The sequence below is a fragment of the Symphalangus syndactylus genome, chromosome 5 (assembly GCF_028878055.3).
Source record: "Symphalangus syndactylus isolate Jambi chromosome 5, NHGRI_mSymSyn1-v2.1_pri, whole genome shotgun sequence".
Classification (NCBI taxonomy): Eukaryota; Metazoa; Chordata; class Mammalia; order Primates; family Hylobatidae; genus Symphalangus; species Symphalangus syndactylus.
The window spans coordinates 100,902,929-100,929,805 of NC_072427.2; the positions used below are offsets into that span (position 1 = coordinate 100,902,929).

The 26,877-nt window shown below is 40.2% G+C and overlaps 1 long non-coding RNA gene and 1 pseudogene across 1 annotated transcript in view; both read right to left on the bottom strand.

The window, feature by feature from the left end:
* LOC134736839 (uncharacterized) overlaps positions 1-26,877 on the bottom strand; it is a 95,305-nt gene that overhangs the window by 41,273 nt on the left and 27,155 nt on the right. The window lies entirely within an intron of this gene.
* On the bottom strand, positions 24,123-25,096 carry LOC129481611 (glyceraldehyde-3-phosphate dehydrogenase-like; annotated as a pseudogene).

Here is a 26,877-nt window from a genome sequence, read left to right on the forward strand (position 1 = left end):
TTTTCACCTTGTACAATCAATTTAAAATATGAATTTTAAATGTAAAATGTGTTACTATAATTTCCAGTGTTATTTCTTGATGGGAAAAAATACACCTCAGAAGCATATCCAAGTTCTCTGCAGAAGCATAGCCTTGGGAGTGGCCAACCTGAAATTAATTTCCCTGAATAAATTTTGCAAAGCTGCCAGGTAGAGAAATTTTCCTTTAGAAGAGAACCTAGGGTTTGCTGAAACCAGCAAATGGCTTACTATCAGAAAACCTGAAATCATCATATCAAAAAGATACTTGCACTTGTATGTTTATTGAAGCACTAGTCACAATATCAAGGATATGAAATCAACCTAAATGTCCATCAAGGGATGATTGGATAAAGAAAATGTGATATATGCACACACACACACACACACACACACACACCATGGAATACTATTCAGCCATAAAAAAGAATGAAATTATGTCTTTTACAGCAACATGGATGGAAATGGAGTCTATTATCTTAAGTGAAATAACTCAGAAAGTCAAATACTGCATGTTCTCACTTATAAGCGGGGCCTAAATGATGTGCATACACGGACATGAAGAATAGAATAGTAGACACTGCAGACTCAGAAAGGTGGAAGGGTGGGAAGGGGGTGAGGGATGAAAATTACTTAATGGGTACAATGTACACAATTCAGGTGATGGTTACACTAAAAGCTCAGACTTCACCACCATACACTATATTGACGTGACATAATTGCACTTGTATCTCCTAAATCTATAAAAATTAAAATAAAGAAAAATAAAAGAAAATCTAGGTTTCAGACTCAGCTTATCCTTAGAAGCTTGAGCAAGACATAACTTCACTTGGCTTCAGTTGCTTCATTTGTAAAATCGACAGGCTGTCAAACAGCTGTCACATCCTACCATTCCCACTGGACATCATTATGTAATCATTCATCCGAACAAATCCAGGCTCAAGAGAAGATTGCTCTATAACCTGGCTCTTTGTTGTCAATCTCCTCTCAAGATCATTTATGTAAATATTTTAGTTTACTCAAGACAATGGCCATTGATAAGCCTATAAAATAATTATTTTCTCAAAACTGAACGTTCCAGTGAACAGATACTCTTTAGCAAAGTAGCCTCCACACAACTAGTTCTTAACACATATTTGAAAAATGTATTTCAGGTTATAGTCTGGGCTGGTCGTGGTGGCTCATGCCTGTAATCTCAGGAGTTAGAGACCAGCCTGGTCAACATAGTGAGACCCTGCCTCTACAAAAATAAAAATAAAAATTAGCCAGGCATGGTGGCATGCACCTATAGTCCCAGCTACTCGGAAGGCTGTGGCAGGAGGATCACTTGAGCCCAGGAGGTCAAGGCTGCATGCAGTGAGCCATGATGGCACTACAGCCTGGGAGACAGAGCAAGACCCTGTCTCAAAACAAAACAAGACAAACAAAAGAAAAAGAAAAAAATCTAAGAGTAGAGTCTGTACTTTTTCTCATCAATTTTTTCTTCATAATTGTTAAAAAGCATCAAATAAAAATATGTGGTATATTTTCTCTTCCTTAAACTATTTCTCATGAATACAAAATTTTAATTGGGTAGAAATCATGAATTTTAGGCGTATTCATAGAACATTTCTCAAAACATATTTGCAAGTCATATCATTCCCTTTTAGCATACAGTCACTGAAATGTAGTAATAGAAACTTCAATAGTATTCTTCCTGTGAAACTTAAGTAAATTAATATTAACAAGACAACTCAAAATCCTAGGATGAAAATAAAACATACGTGGAAATATATTTTTGGGCTTGTTTTTAAAATTTGACTGACACTGTAGTGGAATGAAAGGGTAATGAATTCATGGGCCAATTCTGTCACTGTAAGCCATAACTTTGGGCAACTGATTTTAACTTGGCTTTCTTATCTGTAAAGTGGCCATCATGCCCTTCTACCCACCTCACAGTCTGATGTGTGGATAGTGGGGAAAATCTATACAATGCCCACTTGACACCGCAAATATTAATGCTGATAGCACAAGGAGCTTGTTCATTTGTTCTAGCCTGAGAGATTCAGCTTGGGAATGGCGTCTAACCATTGAAATTGGTTCTGTTGTTACAGTGGTGGGGTGGTTGTGGTTTCAGTGACTGAATTTGGAGAGAGTGGGAAGAGAGTGGGAAGTTCACTGCAATGTATCTGACCAAGATCTGCTGGAAGGTGAAAGTGTGTAGCTTCTCGGTGCAGTTGTGTTGCAAAAGGGAGATCATGTGCAGAGACATAGTTGAGTCAGGTCTATGCTAAGGAGAGCGGATCTTTTGGTTGTTTACAGCAATGTACCTAAAATGAGCTCACCCTCTTCAGCTGACAAGATGAATGCCCCTGTGGAGCAGGTCTGAGCTGTTTTTTTAGGGGCACGTCACAGGCAAGCTGCTGAGAAATGTGGCCTGGTGTGCACAGGATTCCCGGCATAGGCAATTAAGGCCGATGGTTTAGTTTCCAGAACTATCCAAAATTACAGAGGAGGCTCATATGAGGTCTGGGCTTGCCTAGCTCTGTCATCATTGCTTCCTCTCTCTCTGGTCAAGGGCCTGGGCAGACACTTGCCACGATGGGCACAGGGAGAGACCAACTTACCTTCATAGTTGGAGGAGGAGAAACAGAAACTCAGATGCCTGAATTTTAACCTCATGTATTTCCCAACTACACTTGGGGAGAGTAAATAAACCATTACTATTTTAATCATTTGACTACGAAAATAATATTTCTGGCTTTCCAGCTGGATAGAGGATGCATCGAAACAGTGCCCTCTGCCTTACGCTCTGTTTGTGAGCAGTGTGTGACCGCAGACTTCTTTTGGGGTATCCTAGGGTGGCTTCTTAAAATTTCCAGATATCCATATAAAGCTTCCTGAGGAACAACATGTTAAAATACGTGAAATCTTCCGGGCCTCATCTTCCTACTCTCTAATGCACCACCTTTAACAAAACTGATTTATATTTTTCAACTATGAAAGTATAAAAATGCAATGTTTGTGAGTTCTGAGAAGCATCCTTTCTGAAAGTGCTTACTTAAAAAAATTATGGGTACACAGTAGGTGTACATATTTATGGGGTACATGAGATATTTTGATACAGGCATACAATGTGTAATAATCACATTAGGGTAAACTGAGTATCCATCACCTCAAGCATTTATCATTTATTTGTGTTACAAACATTTCGTTTATACTCTTTTAGTTATTTTTAAATGTGCAATAAATGATTGTTGTCTGTAATCACCCTGTTGTGCTATTAAACATTAGATCTTATTCAAGTGGAGAAAAAGAAAGGAACCCTTGTATGCTGTTGGTGGGAATACAAATTAGTACTAAATTAGAATGTAAATTATTCTCCATAGCCACTATGAGAATAGTATGGATGCTCCTCAAACAATTAAAAATAGAACTACAACATGATCCAGCAATCCCACTGCTAGGTATATACCCAAAAGAAAGGAAGTCAGTTTATCAAGGGGATATCCACACTCCCATGTTCCTGCGGCACTATATATAATCACCAAGATTTGGAAGCTTCCCATTTTTTTTTTTGAGTAAATTATTCAAGAATGAGTACATGCCACGGAATCCTAAATAACAAGTAATGGGATACTACCCTTGTTCTCCACACAATTGTGCATCTTTTGCTCCTTCCTACAACTGCCAATTGTTTAAGGGGAGAGTCACTGGGGTGAACAGCCTGGCCAACATGGTGAAACCCCACTCTACTAAAAAGACAAAAATTAGTTCTGTATTGTGGTGCCCGCCTGTAATCTCAGCTACTCAGGAGGCTGAAGCAGAAGAATTGCTTGAACCCAGGAGGTGGAGGTTGCAGTGAGCTGAGATCATGCCACTGCACTCCAGCCTGGGCAACGGAGTAAGGCTCCTTCTAAAAAAATAAAAAATAAAAAAAAAGAAAGAAAGAAAAAAGAAAAAGAAACATAAGATAAATCCATCTTTCAATAGTATGTCACTTGTATGTTTGCTACAGTTTGGGTGTTTGTGTCCCCAAACCCCACATTGAGCTTTGATCCCCAGTGTTGGAGATGAGGCCTAAGGGGAGGTGTTTAGGCCATGGGGGTGAATTTCTCATGAATGGCTTGGTGCTATCCTTGTGGTAATGAGTGATTTCTTGCTCTATCAGTTCCTGTGGGAGCTGATTGTTAAAAAGAGCTTGGCACCTCCTGCCTCTCTTGCTTCTTCTCTTGCTGAATGATTTCTGCACACACCGACTTCCCTTCACCTTTCACCATGAGTGAAAGCAGGCTGAGACCCTTACCAGATGCAGATGTTGGTGCCATGCATCTTGTATGGGCTACAGAAGTGTGAGCCAAATAAACCTCTTTTCTTTATAAATTACCCAGTCACAGATATTCCTTTATAGCAACACAAATGGACTCAGATAATTTTCAAACAACATAATCTGCATTTCTTCAACTTCCAGTCCGCTTCAAAAGTATAATGAATATAGTAAGCTTCCTATGCTGCCAGAATTTTTGGATAGTCAATATGTTTTATAAGTTATTTTTGTCTAGATCAGCAATTAGGCCCATTATTTTAAATCTAGAGCAAATCCACTTCACCTGAAAGCATATTATTTGAAGATAACTAACATACTGTTTTAAGAAAAGTTTATTTTGTTTCCTGACTTTGCATATATATCTTATAGAATGGGGACTGGAAGACAAACAGCAATAAATTATTTGCCAAGAAATGTAATACATTAATAATGTAAACTGTAACTGTGTAAGGCCTTTTGAAAGATGCTTAACACATAAATCTACACTCTGATAACTTTTTTTTTTTGAAACAGAGTTTCACTCTTATTGCCCAGGCTGGAGAGCAAGGGCTAGATCTCAGCTCACTGCAACCTCTGCCTCCCGGATTCAAGCCATTCTCCTGCCTTAACCTCCCAAGTAGCTGGGATTACAGGTGCCTGCTACCACGCCCAGCTAATATTTGTATTTTTAATAGAGACCGGGTTTCACCATGTTGGCCAGGCTTGTATCAAACTCCAGACCTCAGTTGATCTGCCCACCTCAGCCTCCCAAAGTGTTGGGATTACAGGCATGAGCCACCACACCCGGTCAACACTCTGATAACTCTGAGCTACTTAATCCTTAAAAATTACCAGCTTCATTTGCCAGAATGTGTTGTTTTGATGCCTAATGCTGGAGTGTAAGCTCCCTAAGGGTAGTAATATGTGTAGGATTTGTTCACCAGGAATTTCTAGTACTTGGAAATGGGCCTGGCACATAGAAAGCATTCAATAAATAAATTTAAATAAATGCTGCCATACATGGAAAGAGGATTAACATGATTTAGCTACTTAAACAATCAGCAACTCATCTGAATATTACTGGTTGGGCAAAGTCCCCAGTGCCTCTTGCTCAGGGGTAGCTCGCATAATGAGAATCTCTCTGACCATGAAAATTATTTGGGAATTCTTCCAACTATGTCAGCTTAACAAAGACACATCAGTGAGTTATCTTGAAAATTCATTGTCTTCCTTATGTCTAAGGAAATATAGCACATTTTGACAGATAGCCACCATTTATGATTTCATGACATAACTGACACAATTGCAGCACTTAAAATAAGGTTTTCCTGCTTTTGGATAGGTCTTCTCATGCCCAGTGTATTTTTTAAGAAGTTATAAACAGTGAAAAACAAATTTATTGCAATTATATAAAGTATGTTAGCATAGTTCTTTTTAGAGAAAAACATCCTCATTATAAGTGTGTTACTGTACATGTATATTTATATTGTAAAACCCTAATTCTAAGACACTACTCCTTTTGTTGGGGGGGTAGAAGTAAGACACTAAAGGATCTAAGAGATTCATAGGGAAACTAAGTGGAAAATATTGGGAAATAAGATGAGGCAGACCAGCCAATCTTTGGGTTTTTTGTTTGTTTGTTTTCTGAGATGGAGCTTCGCTCTTGCTGCCCAGGTTGGAGTGCAATGGCACCATCTCGGCTCACTGCAACCTCTGCCTCCTGGGTTCAAATGATTCTCCTGCGTCAGCCTCCTGAGTAGCTGAGATTACAGGCACCCGCCACCATGCCCAGCTAATTTTTGTATTTTTAGTAGAGATGGGGTTTCACCATGTTTGCCAGGCTAGTGTCGAACTCTTGACCTCAAGTGACCCGCCCACCTCAACCTCCCAAAGTGCTGGGATTACAGGCGTGAGCCACCGTGCCTGGCCACACTTTGGGTTTTTATGGTACCAATAACCACTTCTCTGAAACTAGAGGTGTAAACTTCACCTGCCTGATGTACTTTTTGGAAGAGCCTAGGTTGGAGAGGGGTATAGGGGATGAGAGGGGTGAGCACCAGAAAAAACTTATAAAGAAAAGTCTGTGTTTGTTTTGAAAACAAGTAGCCTGTGGCTGGGAGAAGAGCTACTGCCAGAGGCATGGGCAGAAAATCCAGGCAACCTGACTGTGAAAGGCCTACTCAGCAACGGCTGCAAGGCAGCTCACTGAGTCTTCAGAAGAAGGAATTTTATGCTAACTCAATCTCTTCACTGCATAAACTAGAATTATTTTACTTAGCAATGCCTGCTTTTCAAAGTATGGGTTGTAGAATGAAATAACCATTGTTCTCATCCCAAGCTTCACCACTGACCAGCAGTGGGACACAGGACAAGGAAAACTCTTTCCAGGCCTCAGCTCCTGTATTAGTCCATTTTCATCCTGCTGATAGACATACCCAAGACCAGTTGATTTATTAAAAAAAAAAAAAAAAAAAAAAAAAGAGGTCTAATGGACTCACAGTTCCATGCAGCTGGGGAGGCCTCATAATCATGGCGGAAGGCAAAAGGCACGTCTTACATGGCAGCAGGCAGGAGAGAATGAGAGCCAAGCAAAAGGGGTTTCCCCTTATAAAACCATCAGATCACATGAGACTTATTCACTACCATGAGAACAGTATAAGGGAAATCACCCCCATGATTCAATTAACTTCCACCGGGTCCCTCCCATAACACGTGGGAATTATGGAAGCTACAATTCAAGACGAGATTTGGGTGGGGACACAGTCAAACCATGTCAGCTCCACACCTCCAAAATGGAGAGACTAATCCCTCTTCCCATGTCTATAGAAGCCTTTGCACAGTGTCTGGCGTACAGAAAAATGTCAATTAGTGGTAGGCTGTTATTTTTCATCTTCTGAATGGGAGCTGTAATTTTTTTTCTTTTTACATTTTCTCTTAGAATTTTAGTCAATTTTTAAAATATTGGGTTCTAAGAGTGCTAACATGGAGTAAAAAACGTGATGTTGTCATTGTTTGGAGTTGGAAGAGAAAAGCAAACACCAGAAGTCCTGGCACAGTACCTGCAGGTCCGTGAGGTAACTCAGCATGGAAGGCAGAAAAGCCAAGGAAAGAACGTTGGGAAACTGGGGCAGGCAGGCATTCCCCTATCTATTGCCTGGTCTGCATTTGTTGTTCTTTTCTTTTCTGGAACAAGACTGTATTTTTCTCATTCATTGGCTTACTTATTCATTCCATTCAATACAAATGCCACAAAAGGCCGGGGGCAGAGGTTCACACCTGTAATCTCATCACTTTGGGAGGCCAAGGCAGGCAGATCGCTTGAGGTCAGGAGTTTGAAACAAGCCTGGCCAACATGGCGAAACCTCGTCTCTACTAAAAATATGAAAATTAGCCAGGGGTGGTGACAGGTGCCTGTAATCCCAGCTACTTGGGAGGCTGAGGCAGGAGAATTGCTTGAATCCAGGAAGCAAAGTTTGCAGTAAGCCGAGATTGCACCACCGCACTCCAGCCTGGGCGACAGAGGGAGACTCCGCCTCAAAAAAAAAAAAAAAACAAAAAACAAAAACAAAACCAAAAACTGCCACAAAAGACATTGTGCAAAATGTGGAGAGAGGGAACAGAAAATGGCTGGAAATTGAACTTCTCTCAAATCTCAAGTCCTTGTAGGAGATCAGACAAGGAAACTGACAAATGCAAAACCAGATGGTGAAGGGAAGGGGTTTAAGCAGATGTTACCATGCAATTCTTTTTCCAATAAAAGACCACTGCTTTGGGTGCCAATAACCATGTAGATATGGAAAAAAAATTAATGACATTATGTGTTATAAATATCTATTCTTTTACAAACAAGCCAATAAAAAAATAATTACTGGAGGGTTTGTATTACTTTATTAGCAAAGACTGTTTTACATATGCTGTAAGTAATTTTGATTTCTGCAAAGAGGAGGTAATTTTCTAATTATTATATACTGCAATCAGATTTTTTTTTCCTATTTCAAGTTATTATAAAAAATTCATTGTTGTCACAGATCAGAAACACCCATCCTCTTTGACTTTCCAGGAAGTCTAAAAGTCAAGAAAAATAATTTTACCATCTAAGCTATATGTTCCATGAGAAAGACACTGCTAAAACAGCAAAATGGTCCAAAAAAGATTCACGTGTGGAAAGTGAAGAAAAAAATGTTAACTTTTATAGTCCCTCTTAAAACAAGGAAATAGATGCATTTATTCCCATGTCTAGCTCTTCTCCTGTAATCTACTTCTTGAATCTGCCTGGGACCAAGAAGCCCACAACTCTGCTGATGCTGATTCCTACATCTTCTGGTCTGATGCCAAACCACAGTGATTTTGCATCTGCAAGAGCACATTAGAGAGTCAGCTGAAAGAAGAGCAAAACATTTATTAACGCCAAAGCCATCAACTGCAATCAAAAGATGAAGCCAAACAAATCGAGCAATTTGCAGAAGAGGAGACACCGTCTAAGGCAGGAATAAGTGAACCTCAAGGGTGTTAGAACAAAAACAGATCCCATCTCATAAAAGGAATCTTGGCACAGGCCTTCCCAAATATAAAAATCAAAGAGCTATTCTCCCCTGTCTTCCTTATGTAACAGCACTCAAGGATAGGAAAGATAGATTTATGGATCAGAGGCTTCTGTCCAGAGCATGGCCTTTCTCAGGAAGTTACCTGTCTAGCATGTGAACCTGATGATCGATGGGACCATTATTCCCCATATTGGCTTTCTTTCCTGTAAGTGATTATACATCCAACCCATTTCCGAATGACTTGCGGTGCCTCTCTGTACGTGGAGAATATTTCTCTGCCATGTTTTCAGGCTTGGCAACATGATGTGTCTGGGCCAACGAAATGTAAGCAGAGGTGACAGTGAGCCAGTTCGAGCAAACACTTTGAAGCATGACATTTTCCAGCCAATTCTTTTTTCTCTCTGCCACAAAAACAGCAGTCCCAAAGCCAGGCACAGAAAGATAAATTTTGCAGGTTCTCACTCATATGTGAGACTTAGGAATCAAAACAATTAAACTCATGGAGGTAAAGAGTAAAATGATGGTTACTAGAGGCTGGGAAGAGGACAGGGAAGGGGAAGGAGTGCAGACAGCTACTGGGTACAAAAATGTAGTTAGGAAACAAAAATAGCAAGTCCCAACTATGCATGGCTACGTTTCTGATTCCAGGAAACAGAAGACACTGGGAGCAGAATTGTAGCAATCAATGCACGACCATCACTATGTAATGCAAGTGGGAAATGAAAATTTGTTGGCGTGAGCCCCTGAGATTTGGAGACTGTATATTATTGCAGTGAAACTGACTAATATATATGACACCACGAAGCAGTAACACGACTGCATATGAAATAAGCATTCTACCTCTAAGGGCATCCCAATCCATGAGAGGCTTGGCTTTTATTCTAAAAATGAGCTAAAAGAGATTAGATAGGATTGGTTCAAGCACTATGTCATCTGTAGTCAGAAGGTACCAGGGATAAAGGTACAATTTTCTATCCTAGATGAACTATGTTGCTGTAAGATAAGCCATAGTTATCCTGGAGGTCACCTGTTGCACAATTCTGGAAGTGGCCAGGAAATAGATCAGCCTTGAAGGAGTGGGGCACAGCATAGGTTTATATTTGCCCCACTGCAACCATTTCTTCAAACACATAGTAAGTTCACTTGTCCTCCATCTCAGGAGTCCAGGGAATAGCCACACACAGTCAGGGCTATTAGAGTTACTAAACAGAAAGTGCTGCTTTTGGCTTCTAGTTCTACAACTGCTTTTACGGCTCCACCTCTTCCTTTAATTTGCTTATTAATGGCTCTTTGACAACCCTACCGCTAAGTCAGTGGCCTTGGGGGGTATAATTACAAATACTTTAAAACTCAAAGTTAGCATGTTTTTCCAATCAATTAAAAGTACTTAAAAATATCTAGAGAAGCCAAAAGCAACCTAGGTCCTAACCACATGCACCGGGCCACAGGAACTCAACAGGGCCTGACAAATTCTGTCTTGCCAGGACCAGCAGGGAGAGGACAAGAACTGTGAGATTCAGAAAATGAGTTGGAAGGCAGCGATGCACGGCTGAGCAAAGGGGATTTGTTCCTAGAATGCTGCTGCCTAATCCAAGAAGGACAGACAGGGCTGGGAAGCAGATCTGAAGCAGAGCTACGGAAGGAACACCGCATTCCTTGGCAAGCTTAGCTCTGATGGTGGGGCCTGGGGCTCATGAGGACAGCTAGCCACATGCTCACTGGCTCAATCAGAGATGGTTCCTCCTGCCTCTGGAGTGTGTTATTCTTCAGAAGATTAGGAGCAAAGAGGATTCATTCTTTAGCTAGCCCAGTTTGATTCACTCTTTGGCTAGACTCACCCTCTGGGTCTTATAGAATCTACAAAAGGACGAAAAGGAACTCACTGGCAAGTAAAGCTTAATGGGAACAAAACAAGGATTGTCCAACAAGGATGACCTATCACAAGGATGCTAGAACTCCTGACAGGCCAGTCTTCTTCTTTTAAGGGTGGGGAAACTGGGCCCAGAGATGCAAAATGACCCACCTAAGGCCAAAGTCAATGACAGCACGGCAGAGGCAGGGCTCAGGGCCTGACTGATGAATTCCTGACTGATGCTGAGAGCTCTTCCTTAAGTCTCTACACTAGCCTATTCTGATATCCATACAAGGACTTTGTAGGAGCCCCTAAAGTCAGAGAGAAGGTGTGACTACAACAGGAAGGGCTTATGAATCTGAAACACTGTTGTTATTGACAATTGATCCACCCAAGACATTGACTTTTCCATGTAATGTTTTCACAAAGAATAGGGGCATGAGATACTATTGTGTGGATATTATCCACATGTGGGAGGAAAGAAAATCAACCACGTGATGTACAAACCATTGAAACTTCATATTTGAGAATTCTGCAAGTCAACCATTATTGTCAATGGACAGGATCCTCCCTAATGAGAATTTCATAAAGCGTAAGTATAAGACATCACACTCCATTAGGGGCTGGGAGTGGGGAACTGGTGGAGGTTCAAAAGGAGGGGCTCAGAGAGGAAGGAAGATGAGGGAAGTGATTAAGAAAAAACACCGACAAGTAGTGAAAACAAAAAACTTGCCTGGAGTGGATGCAGCTAAATGAAGTTTTCCTATGAGAAACAAGGTAAAGGATTCATTTAAAATGTCTGCAGGTAGACTGAAAGTTGTTTCCAAACACTGGATTGACAAAAAGATCTTAGAAATAGACAGAAAATGCCAATGCCTGTAGCTCTTTCTGACCCTTGCCAGTGGTCATACTTTCATTTCCTCCCAAATCAGATCCAAAGTACCTATTCAGCAAAACAGAATACATGAGATCACAAACAGACATTTTCAACCACCAGAAACACAACTTCACTTAATTCTACAAATACTGTCAAGCCCCAGGGGGAGATGTTCTTTCCCCTGGCATTTGGCTGCATTTGAGTTTCACAAAATAGTGAAATGCTTCTCTAGAGCTTGCTGGATTGATTTAGTCACTTCTCCCGACTGCCCCTCAGGGTTCCCGTTATTGCTACTTGGGGCAGACTATGACCAGCTTCTTTTGGCATAAACCACACAATAACCATGACAGCATAGCTTTGAGGGTTTACTAACCTGTGACACACTCTAACCATGCAAACTAAAGGGTTTCAAATACCCTGAAGCACCTGAAATGCTTCTGAAAATGATTCTATGACCTGGCTATTAATAGGGATGAAAACTAGTTTGAAAATTAAAAGAGAATGAGAAGCTGGATAGGAAGTTGCATGCAACTTGGGTTCTTTCTCTGCAAAGTAAGGCAAAGCAGACACAAGAGAGGACTTGAGCGTACACTCATTTTGGAGGAAAATTCCTTGTGACGCCACCCTCCCACATCCCTGGAGCCCCCACCCCAGACCATAAACCTGATCCTTGAAATAATTAAAACCCGCTTCTACAAAAGGGAAAATACTAAGTAGATTGATTTTAAACCTTCCACAATAATGCAGTATGTATCAGGGCAACAGTGGTGTTGGATTGATATTAGGACAGAAATTCAGTCTTTGCCAGAGCAGTGACTTTATAGCCAACTCCTGATCGTGTCAACCTGAAATAATTGAAAGGGTCAGATTCCAATTTTAGAGAGTTTATTCAAGCAAAAAGCTGGGAATGGCCATTTCTGGATGCTCCATCCCAGAGAAATTGGGGTAGTGCTCTGAAGTTAAAAGCTGAATTCTCTTTTATATAGGAAAAAGCAAAGAAATTTAACAAGATTACAACATTTTCAATACAGGGCCGGTTTATGAGTTACAACAAATTAATCAGTTAGTTTCTTTTCTTTTCCATGCAGCTTGTTTTCTTTTCTTTATCGCTCCTCTTCATTTCCTTTTCATTTTAAAAGAGTGTGCTTAACATTCCATCTTGAGGCACTGAGATGGCCATAAAGTTTTTGTGTGAGAAGAAAGAGGTTAATCTATAATGAAAGTCAGCAGTAAGAGGGAGGGGCTCTCCTCTGGCATCCTTCACTGATATGGACAGGAGACAGGGAAATACTGGGTAGAAGGGGGCGGTTCCCCAGCAAAGGGCCCACCCTCAAGCCTGAAGACCCGCAGCCCTAAAGGAGGACAGACATTTCGGTTTTCACAGCCAAAATTTGCCTTTTGGCCTCCATGCACCCCCCATCCTGCCACCATATAAATCCAAGACCTTAGCGGGCACATACACAAGAAGCTGGACATCAAGACTAGCAGACCAGTGGACCAGTGAACCAGCAGACCAGTGACAGTGGAACAATGCGGCAGAGAAAGAGAGAAAAGGAAGGATGTCTGGACTCGTAGGGGAGCTCAGCCAGGGGTGGCTGGAGAAGAGTTGGGCCGCTGGATGCCTGACCCCAGCGAAAGACCACCTTCCCACTCCATCCCCACTTCTGCCTCCCCATCCATCTCACCGAGAGCTACCTCCACCACTCAATAAAATCTTGCACTCATCCTTCAAGCCCATGTGTGATCTGATTCTTTCAGGACACTGGACAAGAGCTTGGGATACAGAAAGCTCTCACGCTGGCCCCCTGCCCTTACAATAAGGCAGAAGGTCCATTAAGCTGATTAACACACAAGCCATCTGCAGACAGCAAATCTGAAAGAGCTTTGTAATACATGCCTACATGGGCTTCAAGAGTCACAGAGACCCACCCCTAGACTCTGCCGTGGGACAGGAGCCCAAAAGTGCTTGCACTGGCCTCTGCACCTGCCTGTCTGCGTGCTCCTCCTAGGGGTTTGAGCTTTGGGGCGACCAAGCAGGCGAGCTACACCTGTCGCACATCCTACAACCATTTATGACATTTTACAAAATAATGTAGGTAAGGGAAAAGACAATTCAGACCATTAAAAATATTACAAAAAGTTCACAGCTGCCTAGTTTACAGCTGCCTGTCTTGTGACTCAGGCCCCATAATTCACATTTCCTTATGGCTCAAAATAATTCAGAGTTCCAACAGCTTAGATTTTGAATCACTTATTTTCACAATCACAAAGCATAGTAGGAGTCCCAGAGAGAGATCATATCTCACACATAATCCAAAAGTCTTTTCTAGCCCACAGTTTCAAAATCACTCTCCCCAAGAAAGGTGAGGAAAGCTGGTATCTTAGAAACCAAATGGGCCCGTCTGAGTTTCCTTTCCCTCCCCCGGAGAGGTAATGATGAAACACCACACAAGTACTGCTTTGAAAAGCACCTGGATTCCCCAGGTTCTTTTAGATTACTTCATGGGAAATAAAATAGAAACAAATTTAAAACTATAACTAGGTTGGTTTTCTGTTTGTTTACCAGTTAAGACCTCAGGTAGGTATATGCTATGGGCTGAATTGTCTTCCTGCAACCTCCCTCATATGTATATGTTGAACTCCAAACCTCTAGTACCTCAGAATGTTCCTGTTTTGGGACATGATAAAAAAAAAAACTTCAGCCAATTTAAATTTAAAGAAGTTTAATTGAGCAATGAACGTTCCGCGAATCAGACAGCCCCCAGAATCACAGCAGATTCACAAAGACTCCAGCGCAGCCATGTGGTGGAAGATTTACAGACAAATAAAAGAGAAACGACGTTCAGAAATTGGAAGTGAGGTACAAAACGGCTGGATTGGCTAGAGGTTGGCGTTTGCCTTATTTGAACACAGTTTGAACACTAAGCAGTGTATGAATGGTTGAAATATGGCTGCTGGAATTGGCCAGGATTTAGCTGTTGTTACAGGTGCACACTACTAAGTTAGGTTTTCAATTTTATCCGCCTATTTAGTTAGGTTACGGTTCAACCACAAGGACTCAAATATAGAAGTAGGGAGTCCTTCTCAGGCTATATTTAGTTTGCTTTAACAGACATAAAGCCTTTAAAGAGGTAATTAAAGTAAAATGAGGTTATTGGCATGGGTCCTAATGTAATCTGACTGGTGTCCTTATAAGATTAGGACACAGACACACAGAGGGAAGACAATCTGAAGTCACAGATCTACAAGCCAGGGAAAGGGGCCTCAGAAGTCAACCTGCTGACACATTGATCTTAGATTCGCAGCCTCTAGAACTGTGAGAAAACAAATTTTTGTTTTCTGAGTCACCTAGCATCCTTCTGGCACTTTATTATGGCAGCCCTAGTGAACTAATACAGTATACTAACTTCTCCACAACTTTAGTGCATATTTAAAAATCCACCCTTAGGGAGTTGCTTACTAACTCTTATTAAGCTTACGTTGCTTACTAATCTGTCATTTTTAATGCTTTGTTGACGTCCACATTGCATCAGAGCCATGTCAGAATAACTGAAATAATGGCACAGCCAGTCTGGAGGTTTGGGCTGTCAGATTCGTAACACTTGATCCAACTCTGTGGACATCATCGACATTTACAGTTTGTTACGATCTCTATTTTGCAGATATGAAAAATGGGGCTTGAAGAGACTAAAAAACTTGTTCGAGTTTGGCAACTGGCAAAGGGAAGGGCTAGGATTTGAACCTAGATGGCTTGAGTCAGACGGTGTGCTCTTAACAATTATGGGACACTGCCTCCCTAAGCAGGGAGAAGAGGAACTGTGATACTCAAACTGCCTTTGCAAAATTATGACTGAGACAGTGAAAGAGATCTGACCTAACCAACTCCATCTTCCTTCTAACCTTTAAGCTGTCCTTGTTCCTTCCTGGGCATAGACCAAACTAACTTTGGGAGGAACTTAGTTTATAGTTTATAACAAAGACCATAACAGCCCTTTCCCAAAACAACCCTCCTTCTTGCCTGGGGACTAGACTGCCTTTATAGGACCAATTAGCCACAAGATTTGAAATTATGTTTTAGGACTTACGCAGCTGGAGGCTACAGGATTCTGACCCTCCATAAACTGCTCGTAAGATTAGTGCTTGAGATATTTTGCAGATATTTTGATGGATCAGCTGGCACCACCCAGACTGATAAACTGGCTCACCTGATCTTGTGGCCCCCACCCAGGAATTGACTCAGCACAAGAGGACAGCTTCAACTTGCCATGATTTCATCTCTGACCCAACCAAGCAGCACTCTCAATTCACTGGCCTTCCCCCACCCACCAAATTATCCTTAAACAAGCCGGGCCAGGCCCAGTAGCTCACGCCTGTAATCCAAGCACTTTGGGAGGCCAAGACAGGCAGATCACAAAGTCAAGAGATCGAGACCATCCTGGATAACATGGTGAAACCCCGTCTCTACTAGAAATACAAAAATTAGCTGGGTGTGGTGGCAGGCACCTGTGGTCACAGCTACTCGAGAGGCTGAGGCAGGAGAATCACTTGAACCTGGGAGGCAGAGGTTGCAGTGAGCTGAGATCGTGCCACTGCACTCCAGCCTGGCAACAGAACGAGACTCCATCTCAAAAAAAAAAAAAAAAAAACTCTGATCCCCAAATGCTCAGGGAGACTGATTTGAGTAATAATGAAACTCTGGTCCCCCACACAGCCGGCTCTGTGTAAATTAATCTTTCTCTATTGCAATTCCCCTGTCTTGATAGACTCTGTCTAGGCAGCAGGCAAAGTGAACCCACTGGGTGGTTACAATATATCTGAGCTTTAGTGACTGAGAGAAAGGTTGAATCACTAGCAGAAACAGAGAAGATCCCAAAGTCTTCTTGTGAGGAGAAACGTGATGATGTGGATGTTAGACCTGTTAATTTCGATGGAGAGCCTTCATACAGAGTTGGGAGATTCATGGCAGGGCCACGGGTGAAGAACTGGGGCTTCTCCATTTAAGGCATGGAAGCAGAGGAGACCTCTAAACAGAAAATTGCAAAGAAGAGAATTATAAATCCTTCCTTTGGGTGTGGCCACAGTTAAGATCAGAATGAGGGAGCAGCAGCTGTGAAGGAGCCAGAGAGGCCAAGCATAACCAGAAAACACAGAGTCCTGGGATTCCAGGGTAAAATATGTCAGGGACGCGGTAGTAAACATCAGAACAGCAAACTGCTGACTAGTGCTGTCAGCAAACTGAAATAAGCGCTGCATTGAGGGCAGGCAATTGGTTTAACTCCAACATACTCAACTTTTCATTATTGAGATATTCTGGGCACCATCTAATAAAAACTAGCATTTTCCAAAAAACTTCTTAATTCTCTGTGCTCACTTACATATTGAAAACAATTGTAAAATACACAGAAACAAAAACATGATTGGCTTTATAAATAATCATAATGATCTGAATATTCAAGAATACTGTAAAATCACTTCCTAAATTCAGAAAATATTCAAGCATTTTAAAAACCAACAGAGATAGCTACATGTTGACAAAATAATGGATATTAATAATGTAACTGTCTAGTGATCTCTAGCAAACTGTAAAAAACAAAACTGTAATATAGTAAGAAAGAATTAGAAACCCCATTGTTTGGCTTAATCTGTGAAAGGACATTTTAGTAGTGTTGTTGATAATGAAAAAAGTGCATATAGCCCAGATATTTATTATTTTTTTAAAAAATTAGACTAGCTCTTACTACCCAATATAGAGTCTTTGAGTTGGAAAGACGATCCTAGCTAAATCATTACACCAAATATATAGATAGAAATTTTCTCTACAACATGCCTAATAGATGGTCATGCAATAGTCCTGATATGGTTTGGCTCTGTGCCACCGTCCCCAAATCTCATCTGAAATTGTAATCCCTACATGTCAGGGGAGGAAGCTGGTGGGAAGTGGTTGGATCATGGGGGCAGGTTTCCATCTGCTATTTTCATGACAGTGAGTTCTCACGAGATCTGATGGTTTAAAGTGTGGCACTTCCCACCTTGTTGTCTCTCTCTCCTGCTGCCTTGTGAAGAAGGTGCTTGCTTCTCCTTTACCTTCTGCCATGATTATGTTTCCTGAGGCCTCCCCAGCTACATGGAGCTGTAAGTCAATTAAAACTCCTTTCTTTATAAATTACCCAGTCTAGGGTAGCTCTTTATAGCCGTGTGATAACAAACTAATACAAGTCCATATCATTATCTTTTATTAATTATAGAAAGCTCTTCTTAATACTGAGTTTAAACCTGCCTCCCTGTAACATCAATCGGAATACTTCCCTTGGGACAGAATAAGACAGTCTATAATAAAATAGCCTGTCTCTTACTAACCTTCTCTTCTGTACACGCCTAATTCTTCCATTGGACTTCCTAGTATGTGGTTTTTAGACCCTCCTTGCTGATCTATCATTATTTGTGTGCACTCCAGGTTAACAACTGACCATTAAAGTGTAACAGACAAATTTTAATTTAATACTCCTGCAAAGACCTGATCATTATAGTTGTTACTGAACAAATAGTAATTAAGATTCTACCAAGCACAATACATTGAGCTGAACACTGGGGATAAAACATGTGGTTTAGAATGCAGATCTTCAATATCTGCAGTGACTGTTTCAGCTTTTGGGGGCCATGTGGTATTTTGGTCTCACAGCAAATTCGTAATTAATTTATTTGTTTATGTCTTATTTTTGTTTTTACAAAAGCTACTGCCACAAAGATTTTCAGAGCTTATATCTTATCATTGTAGATTTGGTCTTGTAAAGCTGACAATAGTAACTTACATATTTCATGCCATTTCATAGCCAGTTGTCCAACCTGGTGAGATTACTTAGAATTTTCGTCTTCAACTAGCAGCCAAAAAAAAAAAAAAAAACAAAAAGAGTTCTTTTGGCTAAGCTGGCAGCTTTTTGCGTTATAAATTTTTAAATTTGATAAATGTGGCTTTTATGTTTGTATTCAAGTCTCCAATAACATTTTTCACAGAAGTCCAAGAACAAAGAACTACAGAAACTTCTTTTAAGGTTGACCTCCCTTGGTTTATACTATTTTTGTGTGATTGTCCAACTACTTAAAAAGTCATCTGGAGCATCAGATGTAGCCATCCCACACGCTTTTATCTCACTCATAAGATTATTAAAATAGGCTTTATTCAGGTATAATACAATAATAAAGGTTGCCAGGGGTTCATTTGTGCTGTTTATTGTTACTTTTATAGAAAGAAGAAAAATGAAGAACTGCACAGATATCTAACGGATGAGAAGGCCAAAGGAGGAACCAACCACAAAAACAACAGCAGAAACTGTCTGTAAGGAAACCACAAGGCCCAGATAGTGGGACACACCACCAAATCATGTGCAAAAGGTCACGACAATGAAAAAATCCTTATCCCTTCGAAAACTCCCATGTTTCTAGGCAATATGCCTCTCCACTCTGCCAGGATATTGTGGAAATATTTAGGGTGCATGAAAGGATAAGTACATTATAGGATGCAGTAGATACCATACAATGATAATAGAGATGGAGGCCACCCCCTTGGGTCATGGAAGATGAAGCCTTTGAGCACTTAGAGTTAAGATCTGATCATTCTTTTTGTAGACAGTCTTGAGACTGGTCTTTGCTAATTCATTTGAATTTGTTGGTTATTTTATCTTATTCCACGTGGATTTTGGCCCAGTGATGACAACTGGCTGGGGGGGAGGGGTGGTCCTAGAACAAATAAGTGAACATTTTGTCTGCTATTTTATTGTTATCATACAATCTAGGAGACTTAGAATAGAAAGAAAATCGGAGTTTACCTTACCTGATCTATTCGAAGGAAACGTATGTCAGTCCTGATTGATTGCCATCTTCTATTCCAAATGTTCAACAACGATCTAGCTAATAAAAAATTCTGAGAAAAGGATTTCTCAGATACACTTTTTAAATATTTGCACATTTCCAAGCTTCTTTCATCTCCGCAGTTCCCTACTGTCTCTGACAACACATCCAGGAGACCTTTATACCCTGAAAAGTAATTTACCTAATACTGGGGGTATGAGCACATTTAAAATATCTTCAAGTTCTCTTACTCTTTATTCTCCAATCCTGGACTTGATGTTACAGTGGGAAGAAAACAGCTTTAAGTTAAGGCCACATACCAGACTCCTGGTTCTGCCACTTACTGGCTGAGTTACTTTGGGAAAATTACCGACCCTCCCAAGCCTCACTTTGTTTCTCTATTAAATTGAGGATTCTTGTTAATTCACAGAGTTACTATAAGGACAATATGAAAATATGCAAGCAAACAAAATTAATTAAAGATATTATTCCCACATTATAATTGTTAACTTTTCCAGTTGGAATATCATATCCCTTAATGCAGAAGATTTGAACTTCACTCAATAATTATTGAGTACTTACTATGTACCAAGATAAATATGAAAAAGATACAGCATCTGCCTGAAGCAGGCTTAGACAAGTAAAATATAAGTATCAAACAGTGTATACAGGATATTTTGAGAGTACACAGGGGACTGAGATGAGGAAGGTCAGGGAGGCCACCAAAGGAGCTTACTCTTGAATCTTTTAAGCATGTCTTGGACAGGAGAGGAGCTGTCACAAGGGAGAGTACCCCAAGCATAAAGAACAATTTGTGCAAAGGCACAGAGATGAATAAAAGCTTGGTGAAATAAACGCAATGGCTGGAGTACAAAAACAAGAGAGTGTCAACATGTGAAAATGGACACTGGCAGGGGTCTGATCACAAACAAACAAACAAAGAAACAAAAAAAACAGAAAGAGCAAATGTGCCTGGGAGTTTATTCTCTATCTCAACCACTGCAGAGGGCCTCTGCTATGCTCTGTGTCCCCCAAAATTCATATGGTGATATCCTAACCCCCAACATGATGATATTAGGAAGTGCGACCTTTTGTGGAGTGAGTAGGTCATGAGGGCAGAGACTTCATTAATTGGATGAGTGCCCTTGTAAAAGAGGCTTCAGAGAGCTAGCTTGAGCCCTCCACCACGTGAGAACACAGCTAGAGGGTGTCTTCTATGAACCAGAAATAGATCCTCCCCAGACACTGAATGTATTGGCATCTTGATTGTGGACTTCTCAGGTTCCAGAACTGTGTGAAACAAATGTTTGTTGTTTATAAGCCACCTAAGTTTATGGATTTTTGTTATAGCAGCCTGAAAGACTAAGGCAAACTCTAAAGGATTTTCATGATAGTGAGGGGAAAATAATATTCCTAGAATCATACTTTAAAAATATGGCTTGGCTACAACATAGAGAATAGTTTAGAAGGAAGCTAAAGCCAAAGGCGGAAAAATCATTTAGAGGCTTCTGAAATAATCCTGGAAAGAAGTAAAGGGAATCTGAACAAGTGCAGTACAGATAGGCTAGAGAAAATGGAATGCCTCCTAGAGACATTAAAAAGGCAAACTTTCAAAACTAAGGCCCCAGTTGGGGGGTTAGGGAAAGGGGGTAGTGAAGTACCCCAGTTTTTGTCTTGGATAAGTGACATTTGAAAAAGAATGGTATGTAATAGGAAAAGGAATTGGAAGACAGATGATGAAATTCATTTTGAACATATTAATTTGAGATACATCGATTTCAAGATCTAGAGGTCTTATTTTGCTTTACTTTGAGATAAAAGCTAATTTTCTTGGAATTCTGTCAACTGAAAATTTCTATTATTTGGAACTGACTTGACTTACCAAGATCAGGAATGAAAGAGAATATATGACTACAGACCCCATAGATGTGAAAAAAAGATAATATGTAAAGGCTACAAATAACTCTATACACATACATTTGACAACTGAGATAAAATGGACCAATTTCTCCAAAATCAATAAATACCAAAGCTTACCTAAAATGAAATAGATAACCTGGATAGTCCTAAAACTATTAAAGAAATTGAATTGATAGTTTAAAACATCTGAAAAAGATATCTCCTGGACAAATTATTTCACCAATCAGTTTTACCAAACGTTTAAAAAAGAAATAGCACAAATCCCACAAAAGCTCTTCCTTAGAAGAGGAGGAAACACTTCCCACTTTATTTTACAAGACCAACATTAGCTAGATACCAAATAAACAACCTAATCTTAAGGGGGAAAAAACCAAAGCAAACAAGAAACAGAAGGAACATTTTCTTTAGTTTTCTTTTTTAAAAAATTATCTTTTATATTTTTGTTGTTTATTCTTTTATGTGACTCAATTGCAGTAAGAAGGAACATTTTCAAAAGAGCTTTGAGTAATAGACAAGCTTACAATAGCCACTTGAATTTGACAAAATGAGAGCAAAAAGATTAGAATATACAGAATGCTATAGTAATGAAACAGGAAAACACTATGCTTAGAAAACAAAATAAGAACCAAAATAATGTCATCAGAAATAAGCAAGCTAAAAACACAAGTTAAAAACAAATAAGATCAAAAGAGCAGAAAACAAAATCAATATACTTACATTTAGAAAAACAGTGTGATAATTACAGTAATGCAAATAAACATGAGGTGCTTAAAGAATCATAGAGAAACTACTAGATATGTAGGACAAAAATAGAGAGCCAAACAAATGTTAATTGATGTCTCAGAAGAAAAAAATAACTCAACAGTGGAATAAGAAAAGTATTACAAAGATATATCACAAAATAAATAACAGTCCTGAAATGAGAACTCAATTGGCACAGTGAATGAACATGAAAATTAAGTATGGACCTCTTTAATATATATCTTCGTTAAGTTATTGAATTATAAGAATGAAAAATAATTGTTCAGGTATCAGAATGCTAATCACCCACAAGGAGAAAAAAAACCATACGGACCTCAGACTTCTGCAAAGCCAAACACCCAGCTAGAAATGAGAACTATCTGCAGTGTGCTATTCAATATGACAGCTACATCTGTGTTCTGAGCACTTGAAATGTGACCAGTTCAAACTGGGTTTCGTTCTGAATGTAAAATACATCCTGAATTTTGAAGACATTATGAATAAAAAGGTAAAAATCGCATTAACATTTTATGTTGATTACATGATGAAACATTTATATATATTGGGTTAAATAAAATATATTAGTAAAATTAATCCAATTTAGAAATGGGCAAAGGACATGATTAGATTATTTTCTATGCCACAGTATTAACAATATGACTTAACTGTTGCTCTAACTGTTTTATAACCATATACCACAAAACGGGCAAGATTGCTTTTCTTTAAAATAGTCATTGAAAAATATTCTTACCCAGCAAGATTTCATTTAGAACTGAAAATTTTCAGGGTATAAAATAAGCAATTGTGTTACAATTATTATCTGCCATATGAGGTTCGAGCTTCTCCAGATTTTGACCGTGTTTGTGCTTTCTCTGCCTTTTCTCCAAGTTACCTACTGCTTTCCTCTATAGCATTAACTATTTTTAAAAATAAGCTACTTTTTTTGTTTTTCAGCTTAGGCTCTTTGGTCAACTGAGGTCAACTATCCTGATACCGTGAGATCCCCATTTATATCATCTCACCCTAAAAATATATCCCTCCAAAGTCAAAAGATGTCTTTTTCTTTCTGAGTCATTGTATATTAGTCCGTTCTCACAGTGCTACAAAGATACTACCTAAGACTGAGTAATTTATAAACAAAAGAGGTTGAACAGACTCACAGTTCCGCATGGCTGGGAAGGCCTCAGGAAACTTACAATCATGCCAGAAGGGGAAGGGGAAGCAAGGTATATATTACATGGTGGCAGGAAAGAGAGAGCACGCAGGGGAAACTGCTACTTATAAAACCATCAGATCTCTTAAGAACTCACTCACTATCATGAGTACAGCATGGTGGAAACTGCCCCTGTAATCCAATCATCTCCCATTAGCTTGCTCCTTCAACACGTGGGAATTACAATTCAGATTATAATTCAAGATAAGATTTGGGTGGGGACACAGATCCAAACCATATCACATTGTGACAAGTATCTGACTGTTGAAGAATTGTAACTACTAGAATTTCAGGCAGTAAGGAAGCACTGGGGTGAGAAAATCCTTTTGTCAAAATACCTGTATTTCTCGCTGTTTCTGCTTCAATTTTTCTCTGATGGTTAGAAAAGAGATTTTCCAGTCTTTGGGGTGGAAAGCTGTTCACAGAACACAACAAAATTGAAAGGGGCTTCCCAGTTCTCTGAGAAAAGCAACAACTGGAGCTTTATAAGAAAGTGCCAGTAACTCATAAACAACTCATATTTTTTACAAGGGAGCTTAATTTCCAAAATGATAAATCCATTGCCTGATACTGATTCACATATGAACATAAATCATCTGAACTCTTTATTAAATACTATCTTTCAGTATAATTTCTTTTCTTTTCTTGAGTACAGGAGACTTTATTGATGGTACACAAGGTGGGGATCCCTAGGCCCCTCCCACTTCAGGGTGTTTGCCATGGAACCAGTTAGGAGGGGAGATTCTCACTGTGGTGGGGGACTGGGTGTGGCATGGACTCCCCAGCAGCTGAGGGCCCCTCTTTTCCCTCTCGTGCTCTCGCTGGGTCTAGCGGTCTGGGGTCCTTACTCCTTTGAGGCCTATCACCCTATTGCTATAGCCAAATTCATTGTCATACCAGGATATGAGCTTGACAAAGTGGTTTTTGGGGGCAATGCTGATCCAGCATGGAAAGTGGAAGAGGAAATGTCACTGTTAAAGTTGGAGGAGAGAGCCTGGTGCTCAGTACAGCCCAAGATGCCCTTGAAGGGGCCCTCCAATGCCTGCATCACCACCTTATTCATGTCATCATATTTGGCAGGTTTCTCCAGATGGCAGGTCAAGTCCATGACCGACACATTGGTGGTGGGGATACAGAAGGACATGCTGGTGAGCTTCCTGTTCAGCTTGGTAGATGCAGCACCAGTAGATGCACAGATGATGTTCTGGAGAGTCCCACCGCTGTCACACCACTGTTTCCCAGAGGGGCCATTCCCTGGTCTTGTAGGTGGCAGTGATGGCATGGACTGTGGTCATGAGTCATGATGCCAAAGTTGGCATGGATGACCTTGACCGGGGGGCGAAGAAGTTGGTGGTACAGGAGGCATTGCTGATGATCTTGAGGCTGTTTTTGAACTTCTCATGGTTCACCCCCATCACGAACATGGGGTCATCAACAGAGAGGGCAGAGATGATGACCATTTTGACTCCCTACTCTCAGTACGCCCCAGCCTTCTCCATGGGAGTGGGAGTGAAAATGCCAGTGGGCTCCCCAACATAATAAGCACTGGCATCACCCCATTTGCTTTTGGTGGGATCTTCCTCGAGGAACATGGTGATAGGATTTCCACTGATGACAAGTTTCCCATTCTCAGCCTTGCCAATGCCACGGAATCATACTGGAATATGCAGAGCATGTAGTTGAGGTCAATGAAAGGGTCATTGATGACAACAATATCTACTTCCCAAAGTTAAAAGCAGCCTTGGTGACCAGGCACTCAATATGGCCAAATCTGTTTAGTCTGACCTGCGTCTTCCACCATGGTGTCTCAGGGACACGGCTGACACTGCATGAGAAAATGTGGCTGCCAAACCGGAGGAGCAGAGAGCTTAATTTCCTTTTAAATACCTTAAGGATCTTGCTTATGAGCCTACGCATGGCCAAGATACCTTAAGCAAGGTTGCCAATCATTCATTAAATGACAAACATTTCAATTCTACTAATTTTAATAAATTCTATCATGTGTTTAAATATTGATCTAAATATAGTACTTTGGGCTTAAAAAGAAAAAAACACAATCTTTTTTACCTGAATGATCTACACTATGCTTCACAAGTAATCTCATGTCAATAACCATCCATTTTCTGAAACTCACTAACACTGTAATGGAGCCAGTTTATTGCCAAAAAGGAAAATTAAAATGAAGCCCTTTGTACTCTACCAATTATTTCAATTTTCTTCTGATCTCAGCATGGCTCTGGGGCTGTGCCATCTTGGTGGCATGGTAAATTATTAGATATTTTCATGACAGATACATTTTACTCAAAGTCCATTCAAACATTAAAAAACTAATTTTCTCTTGAAGAGAAAAATCTATTCTGGACTTCAGATAGGATAATTCTCCAGCATTCCTTAAATAGTAAGGTGCGTCATCAAACCCAGAGCGCCACACACTCAGGGTCCCTACAAAAATAGTCATTTTGTTTGTTCAGCTGCACATAACCCCACATATCTCAGCCCCATGCATGCTTGGTATATTTAGTAACCGCTCAAGTTGCTTATCTTTCTTTAGCATATTCTTTAATAATCCTAAGTAAAAAGCTTCTGCTGCTCCAAAAACACATTCCCATTTTGCTTATGGTCAATGCGTCTTGTGGTTTGAGATTCTTTCGCCCACTCTTACATTCAGGGAAGGTTATCACTTCTCCACAAAATTCCATTAAAGGAGCTTTGATAAGAGATGAGATCATATTTGCAAGGCAGGAATTATTGGGCCTCTGCATCCACAAGTATAAGCATTGTGGTTACCACCCGCAGGCGGTATGACAGTCAAAATGGCTGGGCAGATGGAGCCTGTTGCTTTGCTCCATCCAGTATGTCTTGATTCTTACTTCTTGGTTGGTGACAAGGAGAATGAATGAGCAGCGTGACTTTGTATCAGTATATCCAAAATGGCCTGGCCCAGTGGCTCACGCCTGCAATCCCAGAACTTTGGGAGGCCCAGGCAGGTGGATCACTTGAGGTCAGGAGTTCAAGACCGCCCTGACTAACATGGTGAAACCTTGCCTCTACTAAAAATACAAAAGTTAGCTGGGCGTGGTGGCGGGAGCCTGTAGTCCTAGCTACTTGGGAGACTGAGGTGAGACAATTGCTTGAACATGAGAGGTGGAGATTGCAGTGAGCCAAGATTGTGCCACTGCACTCCAGCCTGGGTGACAGAGTGAGATTACATCTCAAAAATAAAATAAAATAAATTCAAAATATTCGTGGTGCTTTCCAGATTTTAAGGAAAAGGGATGAATACCACATAATTTCTAATAAAGCTTCAACTTATATTTCTAGGAAGACCAGCAGGAGGTGGTTGTATTTGTTCTTTTTTTTTTTTCTTCTGTGAATAAGGAAGGAAACAGAAAGAAAGGTGTTTAAATAACAACGTCTGAGATCTAGATTCAATTCTGGAAGGATTTTTAGACCTATCAGTTAAATTTAGAGGTATTTTACTGAGTGAGACTTTTATCTTCCCACATGGCAGGGTTCTAAGAAGAGCCTGAGTATTCATTAGAAAATAATGATTTACTTTAAACTCACAAATAATTGCTTTAA